General features: G+C 44.6%; 1 protein-coding gene across 2 annotated transcripts in view; it reads left to right on the forward strand.

Moving 5' to 3' along the window:
- The first annotated feature begins 12,644 nt into the window (after positions 1-12,644).
- LOC116986294 (14-3-3 protein beta/alpha-like) overlaps positions 12,645-26,605 on the forward strand; it is a 29,853-nt gene continuing 15,892 nt past the window's right edge. Inside the window, exon 1 of one of the 2 annotated variants that reach the window (XM_033041682.1) lies at positions 12,645-12,783. The gene's annotated coding sequence lies outside the window, so the exon portion shown is untranslated. Of the gene's footprint in view, positions 12,784-17,335; positions 17,484-26,605 lie in introns of those variants that run through there. The other variant, XM_033041681.1, reaches the window with a different exon arrangement.

Here is a 26,605-nt window from a genome sequence, read left to right on the forward strand (position 1 = left end):
ACCAACATCACCCATCCTTTTACTCCAGAGATACTGTCTGACCTGCTGAGCTATTCTTGCACTTTGTGTCTGTCTTTGGTATAAACCAGCATATGTAGTTCCTTGTTTCTACTGAAATGAAGCAAACTCGTTGCACAGTTGGATAATTCCTAGCTCTCAGTCAAGAAGTCGTGTTTTAGCAAAGTCAAATCATTTTTTTAAGAATTTTTCATGCCCCACTGATTACTCTCTGATGATTTCCGCTTCGGCAGGGACCTGAAGATTAAATGTAAACTCTGAAGATTCCACTACAATCTTGGAGATTTGGCAAACTGATCATACTCTGTCTGCATGTAGTTGTTTTTCAAAGTTTATCAGTGGCCTTAATTAAGAAATTAAGTATTTTGCTGATTCTACCTTAGAATAAATCACAGACTAATTTGGCATCTATTTCTGTGCAAAACAGATGCTAGGATCTTCAAACAAAACAAAAAGATACCAGATGAATGAATGAATTAGTTTATTCACGTAAGCAGATGCACGTAATCAAACAACATTGGGTGACAGAGACTCTTAGCATGTTGGGCAGCATCTGTAAGGGACTCTGCTCCAGGCTTGATGTGCTTTAAGGACCAGATCCAAAATCTGCTCCTTAAAGCACATCAAGTCCCAAGAAGAATCCCAACCCAAAACATCGTCATTCCATTTCCCTCCACACATGTAGTCTGACCCACTGAGTTCCTCCAGCACTTTGTGTTTTGCTCAAGTCCAGTATCTGCAGTTCCTTGTGTCTCCAGTAACTTTAAAATCTAAAGTTGATAGATTTTTGTTAATGACAGGGAAGTGGACCAAAGACAGAAGCTTGGAATTAAGACAGAGTGCTGAAATGATCTCAGTGGAAGAAACTGGAAGGACCCTTCCTGTTGACCCTGTCAGAGAAGCAAAAAAAAGGTTGTGCCAAATGTAAGACGATGTTGTAAGTTGTTGCACACCATCTAGCCATACAAACATTGTGGCTGCACAATGGCGCAGCTGGCAGAGCCACTGCCTCACAGCGCCAGAGACCCGGGTTCGATCCTGACCTCAGATGCTGTTTGTGTGGAGTTTGCACGTTCTCCCTGTGACCTTGTGAGATTCCTCCGGTTTCCTCCCACATTCCAAAGTCGTGCAGGTTTGTAAGTTAATCGGCAGGTCTCTGCATATTGCCCCTGGTGTGCAGTAAGTGGATGAGAAAGTGGGATAACATAGAACTAATGTGAACGAGTGATCGATGGTTGGTGTGGACTTGGTGGGCCGAAGGGCCACTTTCCATGCTGTATCTTTGAACGAAACTAAACGAGCCAGTACTGACCATATAGAATATAGATGGTCCTGACCATCTTCTCCTAATAGAAGATACCAACCAGAACTGATCCAGTGATTCTGAGCTTATTTTGTTCAACTAACTTTCCTGAGAATATGATGCTACCGCAATAACCCCACTGAAGAATTTGTTTCATCTTTCCGATTTATTTTGGATTAAACCTCAGGTATATGACGAGAAAAGTACTGATCACTTGCTTAAGGTTTAGCAGTACTTATTAACTTGTAAATTGCATTTTGTTTCTGTACATGTGAGAGCTGTGTGTCGATTTCTTCACTCTCAGGCTGGTTCCAAGCTGACAGGAGTCAGTGTTTCCCTGAAGGTCCAAAAGGGAACATTCATGTTTACATTTGCCTTCATCTGAGTAAAAATTAAAGCAGTTCAAATCACCTATCAGTTGCATCTTTGTTTTTTTTATAAAGCGCTGTATGGTTTCTTCAAGACATTTTGGGGACATAAATGTGACCGGAAACTCTGGTGTTTATTGTCCAAATCTTGTTGCACTGGGGGTCGGAATAATTGTTTTGTTCTGATGAATATTTCATTATTATGTGAAATAACAACCTTTTCCCCGAACGTCATGAATTCTCAGATTGTGTTCAAGTCAAGAGCATTTTATTGTCATGTGTACTGAAACGGAACAATGAACCTACTCTCTTGATCCAGAAATTGGTGGCAGTAACTCTTATCTCCAAACTAGATTGGCAGGGGTTCAATTCCCACTCCAGACACTACAAAATCTGCATTGTGAAGGAGTGCCGCATTATTGAAATACTCAGCACTTTAGGCAGTGAAAATTAAGTTATAGAATCATGAAACACATTGAGTCATAGTGAGTCATAGTCATACAGCATAGACATGCCCCATTTCCCCAACTTGTCCATGACGACCAAGATGCCCCATTTTCCTGCATTGGCCCATAACCCTCTAACCATTCCCAAGCAAGCATCCACTGGGTGGCTCCCGCAATGGCTGCCTCGCCAACAGTCTGTCTCGTCCCTTCTTTCTTTGTTGTTTTTCAGTATGTGTTAAATGTATTTTAGTGTTCTTTAGTTTGTTTTATGTGATAGGTGGGGGTGGGGGGGGGAAGGGGGAAACTTTTTTTAATCAATTACCTCGACGGAGATGCAATATTTTTCCATATCGTATCTACGTCCGCACTGCAGCCTAACATTGAGGAGCTGGCGGCGTTTGCTGGAGGCCGACTTCGGGAGCTCCAACCGCGGGAGACTGCGGACTTAACATCTTGGAGCTGGCAATCCCTGTCAGGGATCGACCTCGGAGCTCCAACTGCTGGAGCCTACGAGCTTTTAAGATCGTGGAGCTCGCGGTCCCTGGTTAGAGACCGTCTTCAGGAGCTCCAAGCCGCAGGAGCTTCGACTGTCCTGATGCGGGAGCTTCAATTGCCCCGACGCGGGGGCTTCGATCGCCGGCTGCGGGAGCTTCAATCCCCCCCACTGCGGGAGAATAATAAAGAGGAAGAAGATTAGACTTTATTGCCTTCCATCACAGTGAGGAATGTTGGAATCTGCTGTAGTGGATGTTTATGTTAACTCTCATGTAGTTGTGTGTCTTGTTGCTTTTATTGGAAGGAAAACAGCACCGGGAGGAACTCTATGCGAACATGCAAACTCCACACAGTCGGGGCTGGGTATCAGATTGAACCTAGACTGTTAAACATAGAACAGTACCGCACTGGAAAAGCCCTTCGGCCCAAAATGTCTGTGCCAAACATGATGCCAAGGCCTACTCTTATCTGCCTGCTCATGACCCATACCCTTCCATTCCTTGTATATCCAGGTGCCTATCCAAAACTCTCAAATGCAACTATCATATCTGCCTCCACCACCAACCTGGCAGGGAATCCAGACACCCACCACTCTCTCTGTAAAAAAACTTTACCCCTCTCACCTAAAAGCTGTGCCCTCTAGTAATTGGGAGTATGATGGAGTTAAAGAGGAAGGGAGTATAGGAAAAGTTATGAAAGACACCGAATTAATGGGATGGAAAGTTCAAGAAGGGATAAGAGAGTGAGGTCAGATGACGTAGGAACCGGTGTGAGAGGGGAGATGAATACCGAATGAAAAATTTTATATATGAATGCGCGAAGTATAAGAAATAAAGTGGATGAGCTTGGGGCTCAGTTAGAGATTGGTAGGTATGATGTTGTGGGAATTACAGAGACATGGCTACGAGGTTTGGAGCTGGGAACTGAATATTCAGGGTTATACGTCCTATCGAAAAGAGAGGCAGGTGGGCAGAGGGGATGGGGTGGCTCTGTTGCGAGGGGTGACATAGAATCAGAAAATGTAGAGTCATTGTGAAGAGAACTTTTTGAGGATGTAACAAGCAATGGACAAGAGAGAGCCAGTGGATGTAGTGTACCTGGAGTTTCAGAGAGTCTTTGATAAGGTCCCACACAGGAAATTAGTGGGCAGAATTAGAGCATATGGTATTGATGGTACGGTATTGACATGGATAGAAATTTGGTTGGCAAACAGAAAAAGAGTAGGGATTAACGGGTCCCTTTCAGAATGGCTGTAGTGACTAGTGGGGTGCCGCATGGCTCAGTGCTAGGACCACAGCTATTTACAATATACATTAATGATTTAGATGAAGGAGTTAAAAGTAACATTAGCAAATTTGCAGATGACACAAATCTGGGTGGCAGTGTGAACTGTGAAGAGGATGCTATGAGGATGCAGGGTGACTTAGACAGGTTGGGTGAGTGGGCAGATGCATGGCAGAAACAGTATAATATAGATAAATGTGAGGTTATCCACTTTGGTGGCAAGAACAGGAAGGCAGATTATTATCTGAATGGTGTCAGGTTTGGAAAAGGGGAAGTGCAATGAGACCTGGTGTGCTTGTACATCAGTCACTGAAGGTAAGCATGCAGGTACACCAGGCAGTGAAGAAAGCTAATGGCATGTTGGCCTTCATAACAAGAGGAGTTGATTATAGGAGAAAAGAGGCCCTTCTGCAATTGTACAGGGCCCTAGTGAGACCACACCTGGAGTATTGTGTGCAGTTTTGGCTCCTAATTTGATGAAGGACACTCTTGCTATTGAGGAAGTGCAGCGTAGGTTCATAAGGTTAATTACCGGGATGGTGGGACTGTCATATGATGAAAGAATGGAGTGACTGGGCTAGTGTTCACTGGAATTTAAAAGGATGAGAGGGAATCTTATAGAAACATATAAAATTATTAAGGGATTGGACACAGGGGGTCCAGATGCAGATGCAGATGCAGGAAACATGTTCCCGATGTTGGTGGAGTCCAGAATTGTGAATTTGTGGAATTCTCTGCCTCAGAAGGCAGTAGAATCCGAATCACTGGATGCATTCAAAAGAGAGTTAGATAGAGCTCTTTGGTGTGTTGGAATCAAATGATATGGGGAGAAGGGGATACTGATTGTGGATGATCAGTCATGATCACATTGAATGGCAGTGTTGGCTCAAAGGGCCGAATGGCCTATTCCTGCACCTATTCTCTATGTATCTATGTATGTAACACGTGTGAATGACAAGCCCACATTCTCTTCATTTCTGACTTGTGCAGGCATGACTGCTAAACACTCCCAAGGGCTGGACATCCTTTGAAATTTCACACATGATTAGGCTCTCAGCAGCTGAATTAATTTGCAACATCTTTGTGAAACTGCATCCAAAACTAAGTGCAATCATCTTCCGTTTTCATACTACATGAGATTATATCTGGGTTACTAATAGATTCAAACAAGACAGCAGGAAACAGGATCTCATATACTTCCCCTCATACAGAAAAAAACCCGACATATTTAGATCAACTTTTAACCCTTTAGGATCACTATTCTCGCCGGTTGTCTCAGTTTAATTTAGTTTAGAGATACAGCGAGGAAGGCCCTTCAGCTCACCAAGTTCATGCCAACTAGTGACCACCCATTCACTAGTTCTATCCTACACACTAGGGATAATTTACAGAGCCCAATTACCCTATAAACACGCACCGAGCACCCAGAGAGAACCCACGCGGTCACAAGGAGAACGTACTAACTCCGTACAGACAGCATCCGTAGTCATGATCAAACCCGGGGCACTGGTGCTGTAAAGCAGCAAACCCACCGCTGCACCCTGCACCACCGTTGGGGACCATACTTGCAGCAGACGGGAACTCTGATCCCTGGAATTTCTTAAAACCTACTCCTTTGACCAGGCTTTTAGTCACCAGTCCTAATATTTCCCTATGTTTCTTTTAGAGATACAGCATAGACACAGTCCATTTGGCCCACCGAGTCCATGTCGACCATCGATCTCATTAGTTCTCTTATTCCATTTTCTCATCCACTCCCTGAATACTAGGGGCAATTTACAGAGGGCCCATCATATCTACAAACTCGCATGTCTTTAAGATCTGGGAAGAAACTGGAGCACCTAGAGGAAACCCACATGGTCACAGGAAGAACTTGCAAATTCCACAGAGACAACACACAAGGTCAGGATCCTATTAAATCTATCCCCTCTGGCCTTCAACTTCTGCCTTCTGGCCGTTGAATTTCCTACCCTGGAAAAAAAGATTACATACTTTATACACCTCTATAAGACCACCCCTCAGCTTCCTGTGCTCCAAGGAATAAAGTCCGAGCCTGCTCAACCTCTCCTTGTAACTCAGGCTCTTGAGTTCTGGTGAGATCCTTGTAAATATCTATACTCTTTCCAGGCATTGTAAACTAGATGGCTTTTTACAGTTGTCTGGTAGTTTCATAGCAAGTTTTAACAAAATTATTTTTCATTTTAAACACCAACATGTTCAGATCCAATTTCTCCTTATTAGCTACCTGATCAATCCAGTGAACCTTCTCTGCTTTTGTTCTCAGACGATTATATCCTTTCTTAAGTTCACCAATCAAAACTACACCCAAGATGGCTGGTAATGTTTGGTTTAACTGCGGTTAAAGCTATTTTCAACATCCATGGAATGAAGTCCAAAATCTTCTTTGCCTTGCTAATTACATGTCTGAGGTAACTAAAACAAATAATATTCTGCTTTTCTTTTTTTTCCTACCTGCTGATAACAGTTTTCACATTGTACTACATCTGCCTTTGTTTTGTCTAACATGTTTTTATCCCTTACAGATAGTTTGAGTCTTCCTTGCAACTTACTATCTCAAGGACTTAAAATCATACAGCCCAGAAAATGGCCCTTTGGTCCAACTCACTCATGCCAACCAAGATGTCCCATGTATGCTAGTTCTGTCTGCCCATGTTTGGCCTATATCCCGCTAAACCTTTCTTTTCCGTGCACCTATCCAAATGTCATTATTGGACCTGTCTCAACTACTTCCCCTGACAGCTGGTTCCATTTGCCTATTACCCTCTGTGTGAACAAGTTGCCTCTCAGGTTCCTATTGAATTTTTCCCCTCTCACCTTAAACCAATGTCCTCTAGTTCTTAATTCCGCAACTTGAGAAAAATATTACGTACTTTCATCCTATCTATGCCCCTCATGATTTTAGGCAACCCTCAGCCTCCTGTACTGAATGGAATACAGTCCTAGCCTACCCAACCTCTCCCTGTAGCTCAGGCACTTGAGCCCTGGAAACATCCTTGTAAATCTTCAATACACTCTTCCCAGACATGATGAAATGCCTGGGTTTTTTATAGTTGGATACTAGCTTCATTGCAGGTTAGTTGAATTAATCAATGTTTCTATATCCCTGCGTAAATAAGGTTGTTTGGTGAGGGAATAAAAAAGGACGAGGGGTATTTTACAAGGGAGTTACCTGAGAAAACTATTTGAATCTCAGCCACAGTGGTGCAGCATGTAGTGCCACTGTCACACAGTGCCAGAGACCCTATTTGATCCTGACCTCTGATGCTGTCTGTGTAGAGTTTGCACAATCTCCCTGTGAACGTGTGGGTTTCCTCCGGGTGCTCCAGTTTTCTCCCACATCCCAAAGATATGTGGGTTTATAAGTTAATTGGCTGCTGTAAAATTATCCCTAGTGTGTAAGGAGTGGATGTAAAAGTGGGATAACATAGAAACAAGGCATCATCTGTTGTGAAACAAACTATCACAACAGATGATGGTTTACAAATAAAGTCACAGAGTGTTGGAGTAACTCCGCTGCTTGACCCACCGAGTTACTCCAGCACTTTGTGTCTTTATTGGAATAACCCGTTTCACCCAGGTGCCGATGGTTGGCATGGACTGTCTGGTCTGTTTCCATGCCGTATCTTTCAATCAATCATGAGCTATGACCAGGATTGTCACAACTGTGATCTTATTGAATATCAGAGCAGCCTCAGGAAGCCAAGCAGGTGAGTCCTGCTCTTAATTTTTTACATTTATAATCCAGATGGCATAAATACTATTGATGCTGCCTGATAAAAGAGGATGGTGAAGACTTGGCTAATCTGAGGTGTCAATGACTGAATGCAGGGAGAGAGGAGGGGAAGTCAATCCTGGAAATATTCAGTGGATCAGATGGCTTCTGTAGCTTAAGTTAATGGAGACACAGGGAACTGGAAAGTGTGGTGGAAACAACAAGGAAAATGATCAATTGAAGCTTGAAGGCTGGTGGGGTGGAAGGTTTGGATACGCAGAACCCTTATAATGGAGAAGCCACAGCTTAGGTAAAAGGAAGACATCTTAAAAGCACTGATGTGGAATGTTTGTTTCTCAAAGCAGATGCAACTGAGCTGGAGAAACCGGGTACACAAAATGTAGTCACAGGAAATAGGATCGGAGGAAGTGGCCAAGGATACATTCTGTGGACCTGGATACATTCCCTGGGATGGAGATGAAGCCCCAAAAAAGGGTCAGATTGAGAGCATGCAAAATTGAGAACAGGGTTGAAATTTTGTAGAACAATTGAATTGTTCATTCTTACATGAGGGGAGCTCGAATACAGTTATCAGGTACTGTTTCTTTTTTTTTAATTTTTATTTGAAGCAGTGTACAAAAGTATAAACCGCGGCATATGACATAATACATTTATTGTACAGCTTCAATTTTAATTTTTAGCTAAGGAAATAGAAAAAAAGAGAAAAAGCAAGAAAGAGAGAAAATGAAAGAGAAAGTGAATGTGTAAGAATAGAACCCCTAGACTACCAAATAAGTGTAATCGAAGAGTAAGTACAAAAAAATGAGGACGTAAAGAAATAAAATGACAAAAACAGAAAGAAAAACAAAGAGTGATGATTTACCTGCTTCATATCTCTCCCCACCCATTACCCAACCCATAAATCGGTTTAATTCCGAAGTTGTGTTGCACCATACCATCCATGTAATGAATCAATGAATGGAATCCATGTCTTCGAAAATTGCTCTGGTTTTCCTGCTAAGACAAGTCTCATATTTTCAAGATGTAGCGTCTCAGACATGTTTGTAATCCACATTTTAATAGGGGCAGATGTATTTTACCAAAATTTAAGTTTTCGTTTTTTTGCCGTTATCAGGCTATAGTTAAGGAAACTTATTTGAAATATTGATAGCTCAGGGCAGGCTTCTGATGTTTTACGAAAATAATCAATGGGGGTCCAGTTTTGTTTTTAATGTTTTTGAGAAAATTTCAAAAATTCCTTTCCAAAAGTTATGTAGTTTTATGCAAGAGGCAAAGGAATGTGTTATAGTTGCTTCTTAAAGGAGACATTTGTCACAAATAGGAGATACATTTGAAAAAATCTTATTCAGTTTAGTCTTTGAGTAGTAGTCTGTGCAGTGTTTTAAATTGGATTAAAATGTGTCTAACATTAATCGAAGTTATATATATATAAAATATTTTTTTCCCATCTGTCTTTGGAAATATTTAGGCCTAGTTCCTCTTCCCAGTCTCTTCTAATTGCGTCTGACGATGGAATTTCTATATTTAGAAGGGTATTATACAAGTATGATGTTAAATTGTTTGACTCTGAGTTTCTATTCATACCTTCGTCTAATATATCTGGCAGCAGAGTTTGATAGTCATGGGTATATGTTTTCAAATAATCTCGAATTTGAAGATATCTAAAATATTGATTACCTTTCAGATTGTATTCCGACTGTAATTTCTGAAATGACAGGAGATTTCCCATCTCGTAGAGATCTCCAAGTTTTTTAATTCCTAGTCTTTCCCAATAAGTAAACGTTTTATCTATAATAGATGGCATAAACAAAGGGTTATTAGCTATTGGTGAAAGAAGATCTAAATTTCTTAGTTTAAAAGTTGATTTTACTTGTCTCCAGATTCGTAAAGTGCTGTGAATAATCGGATTTTTATCATATAGTGTGTTCTTCAACTTTGTTGGAGAGATGAATCGCGCCTATATTAAAAGGCGAGCAGTCCTCTCTCTCCATTATTAACCAGTCTACCTGTTGACATGCGTTATCCAGCCAATAAATTACATTTTTAATATTCGTTGCCCATAAGAAATTAGGGAGAGCCAATCCGCCCGTTTCCTTGGGTTTGCATAAATGTTGTTTATGAATTTTATGTGTTTTATAATCCCAAATAAAGTTTGCAATCCGAGAATCACGATTTTTAAAACATTTTTTAGGTAGGTATATCGGTATTGATTGAAATAAATAGAGAATATGTGGGAGGAAGATCATTTTTATAGCATTTATTCTGCCTATTAGAGACATCGGGAGTGTTTTCCAGAATTGAATAAGAGCGTTTAATTTAGTAACTAAAGGCGGGAAGTTTGCATTGAATAAAGAAGTATATTTTCTGGTTACCTGAACACCCAATCAGTGACTGTTTCTAAGTGTTTTTGAACTAATAACTTGCTTTGCAGTCTTTTTCTTTTCACTGTGTTGTATAATTTATGTACAATATATAACTCTAAGATAGACACAAAGCTGGAGCAACTCAGCGGGACAGGCAGCATCTCTGGAGAAAATGGGTGACGTTTCAGGTCCAGACCCTTCTTCAGTCTCCCTCCATTGCCGATGCACCAATAAAAACTGACAAGTGTTTTCCCAACTTCCCCTTTCTAAAATTATCCTTTAGTCCCTTGGGCTTTGTATATCAATCAATGAAACACTACGGATCATCCCTTGCACCACCTTGAACCTTTCTTCTAATTGTGTTTTACACAATTTTTTTTTAATTGTCTTGCAGAATTTTAAATGCAATGTATAATTTATGTTTTGTGTTATCCGAGTCTGTGCCTGTGTTGCTGCTGCAAGTAAGATTTTCATTGCACCTGTACCTCACCGTACTTGTAGATTAGAGGGCTGTGGAGGCCAAGTCAGTGATTATTTTTAAGGCACAGATAGACAAATTCTTGATTAGAATGAGTGTCAAGGGTTATGGGGAGAAGGCAGGAAAATGGGACTAGGAGGCAGAGATCAGCCATGATTAAATAGCGAAGTAGACTCGATGGGCTGAATGACCTAATTCTCCAACAGTAGCGCAGCGGTAGAGTTGCTGCCTTACAGCACTAGAGACCTGGGTTCAATCCTGACCACAGGTGCTGTCTGTACGGAGTTTGCATATTCGCCCCATGACCGTGCAGGTTTTTAACGAGATCTTCGGTTTCCTCTCACACTCTCTAACCCAGTTTAGTTGTTGCATTTAGGGAGGAGGTGACGGGGAGTGTGGGAGTGGTCGCTGTTCGTAAAACAGTTATTTTAAAGAATGGGTCGACTGGGCTTGTATTCACTGGAATTTAGAAGGATGAGAGGGAATGGTATAGAAACGTATAAAATTGTTAAAGGATTGGACAGGCTAGATGCAGGAAAAATGGTCCCGATGTTGGGGGAGTCCAGAACCAGGGGTCACGGTTTAAGAATATGGGGTAGGCCATTTAGGACTGAGATGAGGACATTTTTCTTCACCCAGAGTTGTGATCTGTGGAATTCTGCATCATAGAAGGCAGTGGAGGCCAATTCACTGGATGTTTTCAAGAGAGAGTAAGATTTAGCTCTTGGAGCTAAAGAAATCGAGGGATATGGGGGAAAAGCAGGAACGAGGTACTGATTTTAGATGATCAGTCATTGATCACACTATTTATTTATTTATTTTTTAAAGGTGCAGGAGGAGGCCATTCGGTCCTTCGAGCCAGCACCACCATTCATTGTGATCATGGCTGATCGTCCCCAATCAATAACCCGTGCCTGCCTTCTCCCCACATCCCTTGATTCCACTAGCCCCTAGAGCTCTATCCAACTCTCTCTTAAATCCATCCATATTGAATGGCTGTGCTGGCTCGAAGGGCTGAATGGCCTACTCCTGCACCTATTTTTCTGTTTCAATGTTTACTCTTATAACATGAACTTGTGAACTTGACTCGAGGCCAATCCTTTATCCCCAGAGTAATCTCACTACAGGGAGGTTGCACGTCAGTCGAGGTCACGACCCGTGATCCGTACAGGATTCCCCCGCAGACCCCCATCCATTCCAACAGACGCTCATACCAATCCAATCCCTTGCACCCATTCCTACCCACCCCCTCTCACCCATTCCACACCAGACCCCCAAAGCGTTGCCAGCCGCACCAATCCATCCTCACCCATTCCAACCCAACCCTGCCCCCCCATACCAACTCGCCCTTTTTTATCCATTCTCACCCCCCTCACCCATTCCAACCCGGTCCCCCTACCCATTGCCACCCATACCAATCCACTATCTCATCCATTCTATCTCACCATTTCAACTCACATCCCCAACATACCAATTCACCCCTTCACACCCATCTCCCCCCCCCCCCAAATTGCCAGCCATACCAATTCACCCCCTGTGTTTAAGAAGGAACTGCAGATGCTGGAAAATCGAAGGTAGACAAAAGTGCCAGAGAAACTCAGAGGGTGCAGCTGCATCTATGGAGCGAAGGAAATAGGCCACGTTTCGGGCCGAAACCCTTCTTCAGACTGATGGCTCCTCTCGCCCGTTCCAACCCAGACTCCGACCCATTGCCACACACACCAATCCATCTCTTCTCAGCCAGACTCCCCACCTATGTCAACTGATAGACTGCAGTGGGTTGTTCAGCAAGGCCGAGTCTGCTTGGGGGATGGGGAACCGTTTCCAGTCCCGTCACTCGTCCCAGAGCCCGAATTGTTGGGCGGAGACCACGGTAACGCCTCATACCTGAGGCCAAAGATCTGCTCTAAGATCTTTGCCTGAGGCCGACAACAAATTCCGCTGACGACCAGCCTCGGCGCGCATGCGCCACTGAGATACGGGCCGGCAAGGCGAGCAGTGCGCATGCGGACATCCGGAATATTGCTGGCGGTCCGAGGCCGCGCATTCGACCGGCCACCGCCCTGCCAACTCTGCGCGTGCGCATTGCTGCTCCCCTTCGGTGGCGGCTCGGCGGTTGCCACAGCAACAGTGACGTTACGCTCCTTGCAAATCCGCCTGGCGACCCCGTGCCGAGCCGTTGCCTGGGTGACCCCGAGGGGGGAGAAACGGAAGCGGAAAGGAGCGGGGAGCGGAAGCTTGTAGTCAGAGACTGAGGCAGGGAGCGGCGATAACGTGAGTGATGGGCGGCCAGAGGAGCCGGGCCCCTCTCCCCAACCTGCCAGCCACGTCCGGGCTGAGGGAGGGGAGGGTGCGGGGACTGAGGACTGAAGGAGGGGTCGGAGTGGGAACTGAGGGAGGGGTGGGGAGGGATAGGGAGGTGCAGAGAGGTGGAGCAAAAGGGTAGGAGGAGCAAAACGGTGGGGGAGGGGTAGAATGGGTTGGTCGGAATGCTGGGAGGAAGGGCAAGGAGTGGAAAGGGGGAGTAGGTGAAGGGTGGTGGGAAGAGTGGTGGGAGGAAGAGTGAGAGGGAATGGAGGAGTGGTGTGAAATGGGTGAGGGAGGAGAGGTGGATGGGATATAAGAGGGAGGGTGAAAACTGGGGAGTGAAGAGCGGGCGGGGGGGGAGAAAGGATCGGAACAGTGGAAGCATAGGAAGGTGGAGAGGTCCAGGAAGAGAGAGGTTAGGATGGGGAAGGGGATGGAAGAGGCATGGTGGAAATTGTGTGCAGTACTGGTTGTCCAACTACAGGAAAGGTTTGGAGGTTTTGGAGAGGTATATGAAATTATGAGAGACACAGATAGGGTGGACAGTCAGAAGCTGTTTCCCATAGAGGAAATGTCAAAGACTGGAGGGCATGGCTTTTAAGGTCAGAGGGGCAAAGTTTAAAGGAAATTTGTGGCTCATATTTGTACATAGGATGCCTAGAAATCGCTACCAGGGGTATTGTTGGAGATAGGTATGATAGTGGCATTCAAGAGGTTTTTAGATAACCATAGGGATATGTAGGGAATGGAGGTATATAGATCATGTGCAGGCAGAGGAGATTAGTTTAACTTGGCGAAGGACCTGTTCTTCTGCTGTTCTGTTCTAAGGATAGAAAGGGGAAGCACAGGGGAGGGAGAGTTGGAAGGTTAAAGGTGGCATGGTGGAGAAAGGAAAGAAGGGGAGGGAGGAAGTAAGAGGAGGCAGGTGAGAACGGTTGGGGCAGGTTTGTGAGGGGTCTGGAGTGAGGACAAATGGATGGAGGCTGGACTCTGCACTGGGGTGGAGGAGGCAGGTTGGGGGACTTGACATACTCCAGTGGAGGTGTTGGTGAATGGAATCACGTAAATGGATTGTTTTTGCTCCTGGGATCAATACTGGGCTCCAAACCCAGCACAATCTATGATTACTATCTAAATGGCGTCAAGTAGGGATAAACGGAAGTACAACGGGATCTGGGGGTCCTTGTACATCAGTCTATGAAAGTAAGGATGCAGGTACAACAGGCAGTGAAGAAAGCGAATGGCATGTTGGCCTTTGTAACAAGAGGAATTGAATATAGGAGCAAAGAGGTCCTTCTGCAGTTGTACAGAGCCCTAGTGAGACCACACCTGGAATATTGTGTGCAGTTTTGGTCCCCTCGTTTGAGGAAGGACACTCTTGCTATTGATGGAGTGCAGCGTAGGTTTACAAGATTAATTCCCAGGATGGCGGGACTGTCATATGCTGAGAGAATGGAGCAGCAGGGCTTGTACACTCTGGAGTTTAGAAGGATGAGAGGGATTCTCATTGAAACATATGATTGTTAAGGGCTTGGACACGCTAGAGGCAGGAAACGTATTCCCGATGTTGGGGGAGTCCAGAACTAGGGGCTACAGTTTAAGAATAAGGAGTAAGCCATTTAGAACGGAGACGAGGAAACAATTTTTCTCACAGAGGGTGATGAGTCTGTGGAATTCTCTGCCTCAGAGGACGGTGGAGGCAGGTTCTCTGGATGCTTTCAAGAGAGAGCTAGATAGGGCTCTTAAAAATAGCGGAGTCAGGGGATATGGGGAGAAGGCAGGAGCGGGATACTGATTGGGGATGAACAGCCATGATCACATTAAATGGCTGTGCTGGCTCGAAGGGCCAAATGGCCTACTCCTGCAACAATTGTCTATTGTCCATTGATTTGGATCAAGTATAATATATCCAAGTTGCTAAAGATACCAAAGACAGCTGTCAGGAAGGAAGATGCACAGGGTATTTTTGCATGATATGGTAGACATGGTGCATTGAGTGGGAGAGGGCATAACAGAGTATTTTGTAACTGGTGAGAGGCTGAAAGCTGCTAGTATCTTGAGGGACCCAGCTGTCCCTGTGCATAAATCACCAGCAATGTGTAATTTCTCTGGAAGGATCTGTTTGAGAGAAAGCTGGTTTGGTTAAGGCTCACCAAATTGACAAATTGGTTCATGAGCTTGTTTTATGAGTAGACATTAGCAGAGTTGCTTCTGCTCTCTTGATTTTAGATGAAGATGTGATTTTTTTTTTTTAAATATCAAAATTCTTGCAAGCTTGCAGAGTTGATGCATATAGCTCGGTTTCAAGCAGTCAAGCATTCCGGCCAGAAGTTGGAAAGGGATTCAACTTTGCAATTCATTGCCAGTAAGGTGCTCCAGTCATGTGGTATGATTAAGGTAGAGGCCAGTAGATTAGCTTTTAATGGGGACGGCACAGTGGCTCAGCTGGTAGAGCTGCTGCTTTACCATGCCTGAGACCCTTGTTCGATCCTGACCATGGGAGCTGTCTGTTTGATCGTTCTTGTGACTGCGTGGGTTTTCTCCGGGTATTCTGGTTTTCCCCAACATCCCAAAGATGTGCAGGTTGGTGGGTTAATGGAACTCTGTAAATTGCCCCTACTGTGCCGGGAGTGGATGTGAAAATGGGATAACCGAACTAGTGAACAGGTGATGGAAAGACAGAGGGGACCTGGTGGGCCAAAGGGCCTGTATCCATGCTGTATCCCTAATCAAAACCTGAATCAAGTGATAGCAGGTTTTGAGACATGGCTCTGAAGTGAAATGTTAGCCGTTATTTAAATGGTAGACCAGACACAACAGCTGGCTGATTTTGGCATGTATTCATAATCACTTTGGGGGAAGAGTGCTGGGCCCAGTGGGCATAGGGGGCAGAAATTGAAGCCAACCGCCTGCATGAGGGATAAAGAATTAATTGGCAGGGTGCAATAGATTGGAGCAGTGAGTGTGACAAGAAATGCAGAAAGCATTGGGGACTCTAATTATTTGGTATTGCAATAGAATAACATGATATGCACGACAAGTCTCATAAATGCACCATATTACATTGCAGGCCACCTGTAGTGTAGGGTAATAATTCTGGGAGATGCTGGAGCAATAACAGAACTACCTGTTGGCAAAATGGATTCATGGTGCTGTGCACAAAGTTTGCAAGGGTTCCGACCCAAAACATCGCCTGTCCATTCCCTCTCAAAATGCTGCTTGACCCATTGAGTTCCTCCAGCACTTTGTGTTTGGCTTGAACTTTGCAGAAACTGAGGTTGAGGCATTGTAGCAAAGTTCCAGACCCCCAAAATATGCTGCCTGACACACTGAGATCTTCCAGCACTTTGTATTTTGCTTGGGTATTGCAGCAACCTAGAGATAGATGAAAAATCAAGCATTCACTGGCAAAGTGCAAATTGAGGGCAAAGATTAGAGTGACTAGATCAAGTGAAGCATCTCAAAGAACACAATCTTTGCACTTTTCTAATATTTTTAAAAGCAGTACAATATAGAAAATGCATGTTGTATTTGGTAAAAGTCTTTGGATTGAGGATGACTTGCTTTCTAGTTCACATTGCGATGCACTTTGATTGCTTTGACTAAGCAGAATGTTTAATGCTAGAAATTGCTAGGACTAAGTTGGATCCCTGGTTTGCCCATACATACGATACGATAAAACTTTATTCATCCCCGGAAGGAAATTGGCCTCCCTACAGTCACAACACACAAGGTACACAAAAACTTAAAATTAAAAGTGAAAACAAAAATAAAAAGACAAGCGACTTGGCTGGCTGCCGTGTGCACAGCGCCTTCACCGGAACAAACAAACAAACACAGACTTATCCCCTGAGTGTCCCTCTTTGTTCTCACAGCGGTCCTCCCAGGCCGGGTACCCATTGTCTTCCCCTCCCCCTCACGCTCATTGACCGCGAGGCTCCAACGCCACCGAGGCTCCCGTTGCCACCAAGGCCCACGTTACTGCCGTCACATCGGATGTTATTTAAATATCTTCAGCACAGGGGCTAGAGAGTATAGCTTTAAGCTGAGTGGAGCAAAGTTTAAAGGAGATGTGAGACAAGTTTATTTTTACACACAGTGATAAGTACCTGGAACGTGCTTCTGGGTTGGTGATGGAGGCAGATACAATGGTGGTATTTCAGACACTTTTAGATAGGCATGTGGATATGCAGGGAATGGAGGGATATGGATTACGTGTAGGCAGAGAAGGTTAGTTTAGCTTGGCATCGTGTTCAGAATTAGTGTTGCGGGCCGAAAGGCTTGTTCCTATGCAGTACTTTTCCATGTTCTGTGCAGTAAATGAGCAGGCAGTTTGAGGTGGTGCCTGCAAAGAATTAATTGCCAGGTGCTGTCTGACCTGTTTCCAGCATATTCGATGTTTGCTTTAGCTCCCTTAAAGTTGGTGTAGAGCCGATCATTTTGCGATTCTTAGCCTTCAGGAGTTGTAGCAACTTGTTTATTCTTGCTGAGAGTACTGGTTAAACCAGTTTAATGAAGCAAGTTACATCACAATCTGAGTACTTTGGGGTTTCTGCAGTGGGTGTAGTCCCTCCAGTTTCATGCACCCTGTGAGCAGGTCGCTAATCGAGTGAAGAGACCTGAAGGTTACCTGTATAGACGTTGCAAGTTAATGTGTACGTGAGAGGGTAAGCAATCCTATGTGGTCATATGGCATAACATTAGCGATCTAAAACAGCAGAACGGAGAAACTCAGCGGGTGAGGCAGCATCTATGGAGCAAAGGAATAGGTGACTTTTCTGGTCGAGATCCTTCTTCAGACTTCTCGATCTGAAACGTCACCTATTCCTTCGCTCCATAGATGCGGTCTCACCCGCTGAGTTTCTCCAGCATTTTTGTCAACCTTCGATTATTCCAGCATCAGCAGTTCTTTCTTAAGCAGAGGGATAGACACTGGTACAATTAGCATGTGTTTCTGTGGGCTTTTCAACTCTTGCATAAAATATGATCACTTTCCTTGTTCCTAGTGTATGAAACTAATTGTTACTTTTAAAATCTTGTTACTGTAGGTGAATTAAGTTGTTAAAATGATTGGGATTGACTTGGTCAGTGTTATTAAATGCTATGAGTCTTGCAACACAATGTCTGTATTTTTCACGGTCGTCCATCTTGCCACTAATGAACTGCGTCATAAGGGGCACCAATGCTGCATTGAAATCTGCTTGTAAACTTATTCTAAACTCTACTGCTTGTCTTCATACTCACGAGTCCTATTCACCTCTCAGCCCTGTGACTGCTGGCTCACGCTAGCTTCTTGTCTGACCACACCTTGCTTTTAAAATTCTCGTCTTCCTTTTCAGATCCCTCCATGATATTTTTCTCCCCTCTCATTCTCATCTCCTCCAACCCTCTGCACCCCGTGCTCCTTCAATTCTGGGTTCTTGTGTGTTATTGATTTCAATTATTTCTCTTCTGCTGGCTTCTCCTTTCAGCTGTCAAAGCCTTGAGTTCTGAAACTTCTTCCTAAACCCCACCTCCTTCCTTTTTTTCCACTTTCACCCATTAAAAACCACTTCTTCTTGACCATAAACCTACCATTGCCCCAGCTTTAGTTAACCGTTTTAATATTTCCTTTTGTGGTTTTGTGTCACCTGTTCTGATAAGAGCTGTGAAGTTCTTTGAAATCCCAAGTTTTTACTTTTTCAGCAAGACTGAAATTTAGTTGAAGAGGGAGCTTGTGGCAACAAAACGTGTTCCATTACTTGTCTAAAGAACAGTGCGCATTTTACTCTGCCTTTGCTGCTAAATTTGATCACACAAAATACTGTCCGTGGCTGTATTGCTTTAAGGATATTGTGCGCTATGAGATTACTGCTCTTTGTTCTAAGAGAATGTGCCTGAATATTACAGCACTTGAAATGATTTTAATTTGTCCGTAATAGCGTGCGTAAGGAACTGCGAAGTGCCTGTAGGGGTGAGAAGGGAATTACTATGGGCGAGGCCTGTGAATCTGTGTCTAATGGGGTGGGTCTTTGAAAGAGTCAGCACAGTGAGCAATATGGGCTGATTGGTCTCTGAATGCATGTGTAATAGTTGTCTGGTCTGGCCCTGCCATTTCTCCAGCTTGGCTGTATTTTTAATTAAAAATAAATTTGTAGATGACGGATCCATGAGGAGTGTTCACGCTGCACATTGAGCACCTGGCACATTCAGTGGTGAGTAATGGGTGTGAGTCTACTTCCTGTCTCTTGGTGGCACTGTGCCAGCAGAATAAGTGTCCCACCCTAATTGAACCACCCTAGAATTGGCCTCAGGCAATTTAACTATTAATGCTGCAAAATGTTAGAGCATTTTTAAATTGTGACTCAAACTTGAAAACATTGCAAATTTATAAAGACCTTGGAAAAGTAATTTCTGAAATATATTTCTGGATCTCAGCTTGTGCTTTCAGTATTAATGTTATCGTGTAGAAAATGCAGCAGTCAATTTGGGAGCAGGAAAGAAATTGGTGCAGGAACTCACTGGGTTGGGCAGCATCTGTAAAAGCAAAGGGATACTTGACGTTTTTCATTAAAACTCTGCATCAGAGCTGAGTGTTTGATTGTCAAATGTACCAACGACGGAACAGTGAAATTCCTACTTACAGTAGCGTAACAGACTTGGAATACTCATAGTTAACATATAAACATAAAGTTCAATAAATTAACAACCCCAAAACAAATGCAAAAAAAGCTCGAAATCTTTAGTTGCAACCAAGATAGTTCATAGTTTAGTTAGACTTTTGTAGTGTTGATGGTTGTGTGGAAAAAGATGTTCCTGAGCCTGGAGGTCACGGTTTTCAGAATCCTGTGCCATCTTCCTGATGTTGGGAGGAGAGACTGGCAGTACAAAGGGTGAGGTAAGCCAGGATAGGTGAATCCAGGTGAGGACTTTATAGGCAGATGGTGCTGGTTGGGGAGAGAAGGGACAACAAAGAGGAGACAACAAATGCTGCGGATGGAATCTATTAAAGGTGTTGAGTGAAACCAGAAAAGGGAGGGATGTGGGACACAAGAAACTGTAGTTGTTTGAATCTTAAGCAAAACACAATGTGCTGGAAGAAATCAGTGGATCAGGCAGCATCTGTGAAGGCAATGGATAGGTGACATTTCGGATTGGGTTGGAGAGAGAGAACTTTTTTCAAATAAGTCATAATTTGAGGAGATTTCACTGGAACAGCAAAGTGCATACACGGGGAGCTGCAGATGCTGGAATCTTGAGTAAAACACACAGTGCTGGAGTAACTCAACAGGTCAGGCAACATCTATGGGGGGGAATGGATGGGCAGCGTTTCAGGTTGGGATGTTTCCGCTGAATGTATAGACTTCTGTTATGTTTTGTTGAAATGAATGATAGTTTTGTAGATGTAGGTAGTTCGTCATTTTGATTGGTCGAAAGATTGCTGGGTACTAAGGATGTCAGCTTGTGTTCATGACAGGAGTGTTGTGCTGAGCAGTAAAATCAGAGTATCAGAAGGTAGGAGTGATCATCTATGTTGGCCTCATTGAACTGTTGATGACAGTTTGGTGAAGATCACATCAGGATGATTTTCTTTGGAACACCGTAGGTTGAGAGGAGACCTGATAAAAGTTTATAAACATTATGAGACATAGATATGGTAGACAGTCAATACCTTTTTCCCTGGATGGAAATGTTAAAGACTAGAGGGCGTAGCTTAAAGGTGAAAGGGGCAACATTTAAAGGAGATGTGCAGGGCAAGTTTTTTATACACAGGGTGGCGAGTGCCCGGAACATGCTGCCAAGGGTGGAGGTGGAGGCAGATAAGATAGTTGCATTTAGGAGATCTTTAGATAGGCACATGAATATACAAGAAATGGAGGGACATGGATCATGTGCAGGCAGAGGGGATTAGTTTAACTTGGAATCCTGTTTGTTACAGACGTTGTGGGCCTCGGGGCCTGTTCCTGTGCTGTACTGTTCCAAGTTCTAAAAGGCAGTGTTTGCACTAGAAAAACTTTGTGTACAGCAGATAGTCTATACTTTTTACAGGAGAGGCTCTACTATGCCATCATTCTGTGCTTGTTTTTGGCATTTCCCTCTACCCTTTCCACCCATCAAAATGTATTCTAAGCTTTGTATAGGGGGATGAGGAAGGGGGGGGAGGGGGAACCTTCAAAACCTTCATAACTTTTGAACTATTTCACCGATCGGAACAAAACCTATTTGACTTGCAGCAGAGGAGAATGGTGAGTAAGGTGGAGAAAAATCATAGCGCTATGGGGGATAGTTTTTGCGCAAATTTAATTACAACGCAGACAGGAAGTGGTCAAGATGAGAGTTTTAGTAATATACTAGACCAAGTGCAGACCCGTTGGGTCTGTCCCCCAATGTGTGGTTGCGGGGGAGGGGGGGCTGGGGGGATTGGCATGCGGCGTCACACACACTAACTACCCCCCCCCCCCCGCACACATGCTATCTACCCCCCTTGATATTATATTAATATTATTAATTTGCTCCTTTTACCCCATAACCGCCCTATCCACTGACGCATAGCCCCCAACTCACAGGCGCGTCTGGGGGGGGGGGGGGGGGGGGTAGAGAGTGAGAGCAGAGAGAGAATGGGGAGAGAGAGAGAAAGGGGCAGAGACAGAGGGAGAGGGGAGGAGGGGAGGGAGGGTGAGTGGGGGAGGAGCGGTGAGAGAGATGGGAGGAGAGAGAGAAGGGGGGAAGGGAGAGGTGGGGGGAAGGAAGGGGAGGGGATGGGGGGAGATGGGGTAGGGGGAGAGAGGGGGAAGAGTGTGGAAGGAGGGAGGGGGAGAAGGGGAAGAGTGGTGAGGGAGGGGGAGATGGGGTAGGGGAGAGAGGGGGAAGAGTGGAGATGGGTAGGGGGCGAGGGGGAGGGAGAGGGGTGGGGTAGTCCATCTATTCCCCACTCCCTATCACCCCCACTCCTCTCCTATTCCCACACTCTCCCTCCTCACCTCCCCCATTCCCCCCTCTCTCCCCCTACTCCCTCAACCCCCCCACCCCCACCCCCTCTTCACCTCCCCAGGATCTCGCCTGTCCTCCGGTTCTGCAGAACTTGCTCGTTCACAGAGAGGAACACAGAACAGGGGGGAGTCAGAGAGCCAAATGCCAGCGTGGGGCGGGGTGGGGGGTGTTGACGTAACTCGGCTTTGCGACGCCCGCAGCCGTTGATAACTGCCAGCCCAGGAGCGAACGTTCACAGCAAGGAAGCACCGGCTTCTGACTCTCTGGAAACCCACAGCTGGAATGAGCGCGCAGGGGATGGGAGGGGCGTGCAGGCGGGCGGGGCTTCGCAAGCTGTGCCGGCTGTGAGGAGAAAGTAAATGTTAATGTTGAACAATTAGTCCAGGACTGAGTGGGGGGGGGAGGAAGGAGAGGGCGATTGAAAGTGCGATGACAGCATCTGCTTGAATCGAGAGCGGCGGGTGTGGCGGTGCCTCGAGCAAGGGCATTGTGACGTCCGCAGCTGGGCAGCGGTCTGATTTAAACAAAACAGTAAGTTTTGTGAAGAATTTTATTGAAAATGTGCAGAGATGAATGACCAAATTTAATGAGTGAATTCATAAGTTAAATCACTATCGAAATGATTAAAGTCTCTGCGTTTTTGCGTCTGGTTTTCGAGGACATGCGTTTCAAAGGCAAAATGCCATACACGCGTGCACACACAAACACTTTTAAAAGTATATAGATAGATGATAGCCTGCATGGGGTGTCTACTTAGTTGGTATCAAGATATCTGCTTAGTTTTGGATCCGCCTGCAGTGGGGAGCATTGGTATTAACATTATCACTTGTGCCTAATTAGAAGAAGTGTGTGATTTTCATATATACTGAAAATGAAACAAATTAATCCTTAAGTGCAGCAGTATAACAAAGTTTGTAAATGCAGTTCTCGTAAGGTAACTCAATAAAAAGAAAAAAAAGCATGAATGCAAAACAAAACCCCAAAGTCCATAGTGCAACCAAGACAGTTCATGGTTTAGTTAGTGTTATAAGTGTTCAAGAGCCTGATGATTGTTGGGAAGAAACTGTCCTGAACCTTTTCAAACTTCTGTTTTACAGCACAGAAATTGTCCAATGTGTCCATGCCAACCAGGTTATCTAACTGAGCTGGTCTACTTTACACTACGTATTATTCCCTTTATCATGTTTATGTGCACTGTGGATGGCTTGATTGTAATAATGTATAAACTTTCCGCTGACTATTTAGGCCACAACAAAATGCGTTTCACTGTACCTTGGTACACGTGACAATAAACACTTGCTTGTGCCTGTTCCATGTCCCTCCTAGACTGATTTCACTCCAAAATACCTGCTCAAGCTGTTGAATTTTAGCTGCTTTATTTTAAAGCCATAAGGTGCTCATTTGTTAGGATTGTTTGTCCCTGTGAAATGTGCATGTTGCTACCATTGTCATCTTAGTTTGGCATTGGTGCTGTTAGCCTACTTTGCTCTGGCTTCCACTCCCTTAGGCTTTCTAAGTCATTTGATATTAACATCCTGCCAGCACCCAGGACCAGTGGTCATGAAATGAGTAGGATCACTGGGATATTCAACATTTATTGATTTTTCTATCCCCCTTCTTCCTCACTCTCATCCCCCTCCCAAAAAAACCCATTACCTTGAAGCTTTCAAATATGACATTCAATATAAATAAAACAAGGGGTTCATATGAGCTGGTTCACGTTTAGGCATCATCGTTGGTTTGGTACACAACATATTTCTGATTTCCACACAGATTGCTGCAAGGAATTGCCAGACGGGAGTTTGATGAGGTTTGGGTGTTGGCTTGGGATCCCAAGGAAATTGTTAGATTGTGTTGAAACAAGGAACTGTAATACAGGTTTATACCAAAGATAGACAAAAAGTGATGGAGCAAATCAGGCAGCATTTCTGGAGAAAAAGGATGGATGATGTTTTTGGGTTGGCACCCTTCTTTAAATTGAGTCTGAAGAAGGGTCCCGACCTGTAATGTCACACATCCTTTTTCTCCAGAGATGCTGCCTGACTCACTGAGTTAGTTACTCCAGTACTCTGTGTCTACTCTTGTTCGATTGTATTTCTGTATATGCAAACTTCACAAACATCTTTGAAAGCAGCCTATCTTTTTGTTGTTGTTGTCAGCAGGTCTCTTCTGCAGGTGCATTTAACTCATTGCAAATTCTTAATCCTTTGTGCTTGATTTGCCTTTTAAACTTTGTACAGTCCTCTGCGCACCTCCCTACCCTTAGCATGCATGTGTTAGCATTTTGTGTAGACAGGAAACATGGATTTCAGACTCTGAAGACAATAGGTTCCTTTATTTTACATTGGCAGGTGTAATTGTGTGGGATAATATTTCAGTTCAGGGCATTTTAATGGAACTCTGAAATCAGTGTTGTTCATATATCAGCCCAGGGCTCTGACAAAATTCCTACTCACCTATTAATTTCAAAAGCAGTATTCTCCCCTCAAAATCAGTATTCATGGGTCTGTCTCTGCCAGCAGACCCGCCACCTACACCACACTGATTTAACAATACAATACAATACAATACAATACAATACCATTTATTGTCATTTGAGCCTCAGTGAGGCTCAAACGAAATTCTGTTTCCACAGCCATACAAACAAAGACAATTTCCTAGACATACACACAATTTAATTCACACAAACATCCATCACAGTGGACCCACTGTGATGGAAGGCAAAGTCTTTTCTCTCCCCTGTTCGCCACTTCCCTCCCGATGTCCAAGCCACAGGCGGGCGATGATAAGTCCCACGGCCATTTTAGGCCGTGCCGGGCGATTTACGACCCCGCTCCCGGTCCAAAAGTCACAGAGTTGGAGCCCCCGGCGGGCGCTGGAATGTCCCACGGCCACGGTCCCACAGAATGTCCCATGGTCACGGTCGCTCCAACCCCGCGACACGGGCTGGAGAAGTCGCGTTGCGGAAGCTCCGGGAAGCGGTCTCTCTCTCCCCCCGGACCCGCGAGCTCCCGATGTCCCAGTCCACCGGACCTGCGGCTGCGTTGCTGGAGCCTCCGAACCCCAGGAGTCGAGTCGCAGCCGCTCCCCACGCTCCGATGCCGGCCAGCCCCACGATGTAAGTAGTCCGCAACTCCGCAGTCTCCCGAGCCCCCGGGTCGTTCAGGTTGGAGGCCGCTCCACGGTGCTAGGCCCCAACGACAACGGAGACCCGACAGGGAAAAGGTCAGGTCTCCCGGACAGGGAAGAGATTCTAAACTGTTTCCCCCTCCCCCCCCCCGCCCCCCACATATACACATTTAAAACCAGTATCAAAAAACACAAAATAACTACATTTAACCAGACAAAAAATTAAAAAAAGACAGACAGGCTGTAGGGGCCGCTGCAACGGGTGAGTCGCGCCGCCAACTATCACTCCGTTTTCCATGTATGTATACAACAAATGACTCTACAAGATTTTTTATTTTTTTTGTATCTGATGTCTAATCGTAAAAAGTGTAAGGATCTGGTTTGTGTGGCTAACTCCGGATGGCACAGCAGAGCTGCTAACTCTCCACGTCAGACACCCGGATACGATCATGACCTTGGTTGCTGTCTGTGTGGAGTGTGCACGTCTTCCCTGTGACTGCGTGGGTTCCCTCCAGGTACACTGGTTTCCTCCCGCATCCCAAGGACATGTGGGTTTGTAGGTTGATTGTCTTCTGTAAAGTTGTCCCTGTGTGTAGAGAGTGGATGAGGAAGTGGGATAACATGGAACTAATGTGAATGGGTGATTGATGGTTGACGTTGTGTCGGTGGGCCGAAGGGCCTGTATCCATGCTGTATCTTTTCTGCCAAGCTGATGCAGTTTGCCTGATGTTTGTCTTGACTTCAAATGCATGGAGACAACTTTAATTTGGTTGTAGCTCTTAGTTGCAATGTTGACATCAAGGTCCTTATCGTAATTTAGTTTAGTTTGCAGGTACAGTTCGGAAACAGGCCCTTCGACCCACCGGGTCCACGCCGATCAGCGATCCCCGCACATTAACACTATCATACGCCCACGAGGGACAATTTTTACATTTACCAAGCCAATTAACCTACAAACCTACACGTCTTTGTGGAGTGTGGGAGGAAACTGAAGATCTCGGTGGTCACGGGCAGAACGTACAAACTCTGTACACCCATAGTTGGCAATGCACCCTGGTCTCTGGCGCTGCATTCGCTGTAAGGCAGCAACTCTAGTGCTGCGCCACCGTGACCGCTGTAATTATTAGATAAAAATGTGATTTAACTGCAGTTACAAGTACATGCTACATCTGAAACTGGAAGCATTGCTGTTTGTGAGCTGATTTCTATTTCACATATTTAGTTTGTGAACAAGTGTATTGATTGACAGCTTAGAAATAATGGTCTATATAAATGCAATGATATAAAGTCTTTAAACCATTTGATCCACCTGTGAGTATTTATATATTTTTCGCAGCAGAAACAAGATATTTAGGTCAATGTTTTTTCTGGTGTTCACACTCCACGTAAGTCTTAATCTCAGCCTGTCTATCCATCCAATCCATATTTGACCTACTAATACATCTTCTAAATTCCTCCTCTGGATTTATAGTGACTATCTTGTATTTATGACTAGTGTGGACATCTTTACGCAATCTTATTGAATCCTACACTCATTTGGAAGACCAGGTCAAGCTTAATTTGCAAACTAAGCCCTAGTTAACCCAGCTCAATATACCTTAGGTACACAAAATTGCTGGGGAAACTCAGCGGGTGCTGCAGCATCTATGGAGCGAAGGAAATAGGCGACGTTTTGGGCCGAAACCCTTCT

The sequence above is a fragment of the Amblyraja radiata genome, chromosome 23 (assembly GCF_010909765.2).
Source record: "Amblyraja radiata isolate CabotCenter1 chromosome 23, sAmbRad1.1.pri, whole genome shotgun sequence".
Taxonomy (NCBI): domain Eukaryota; kingdom Metazoa; phylum Chordata; class Chondrichthyes; order Rajiformes; family Rajidae; genus Amblyraja; species Amblyraja radiata.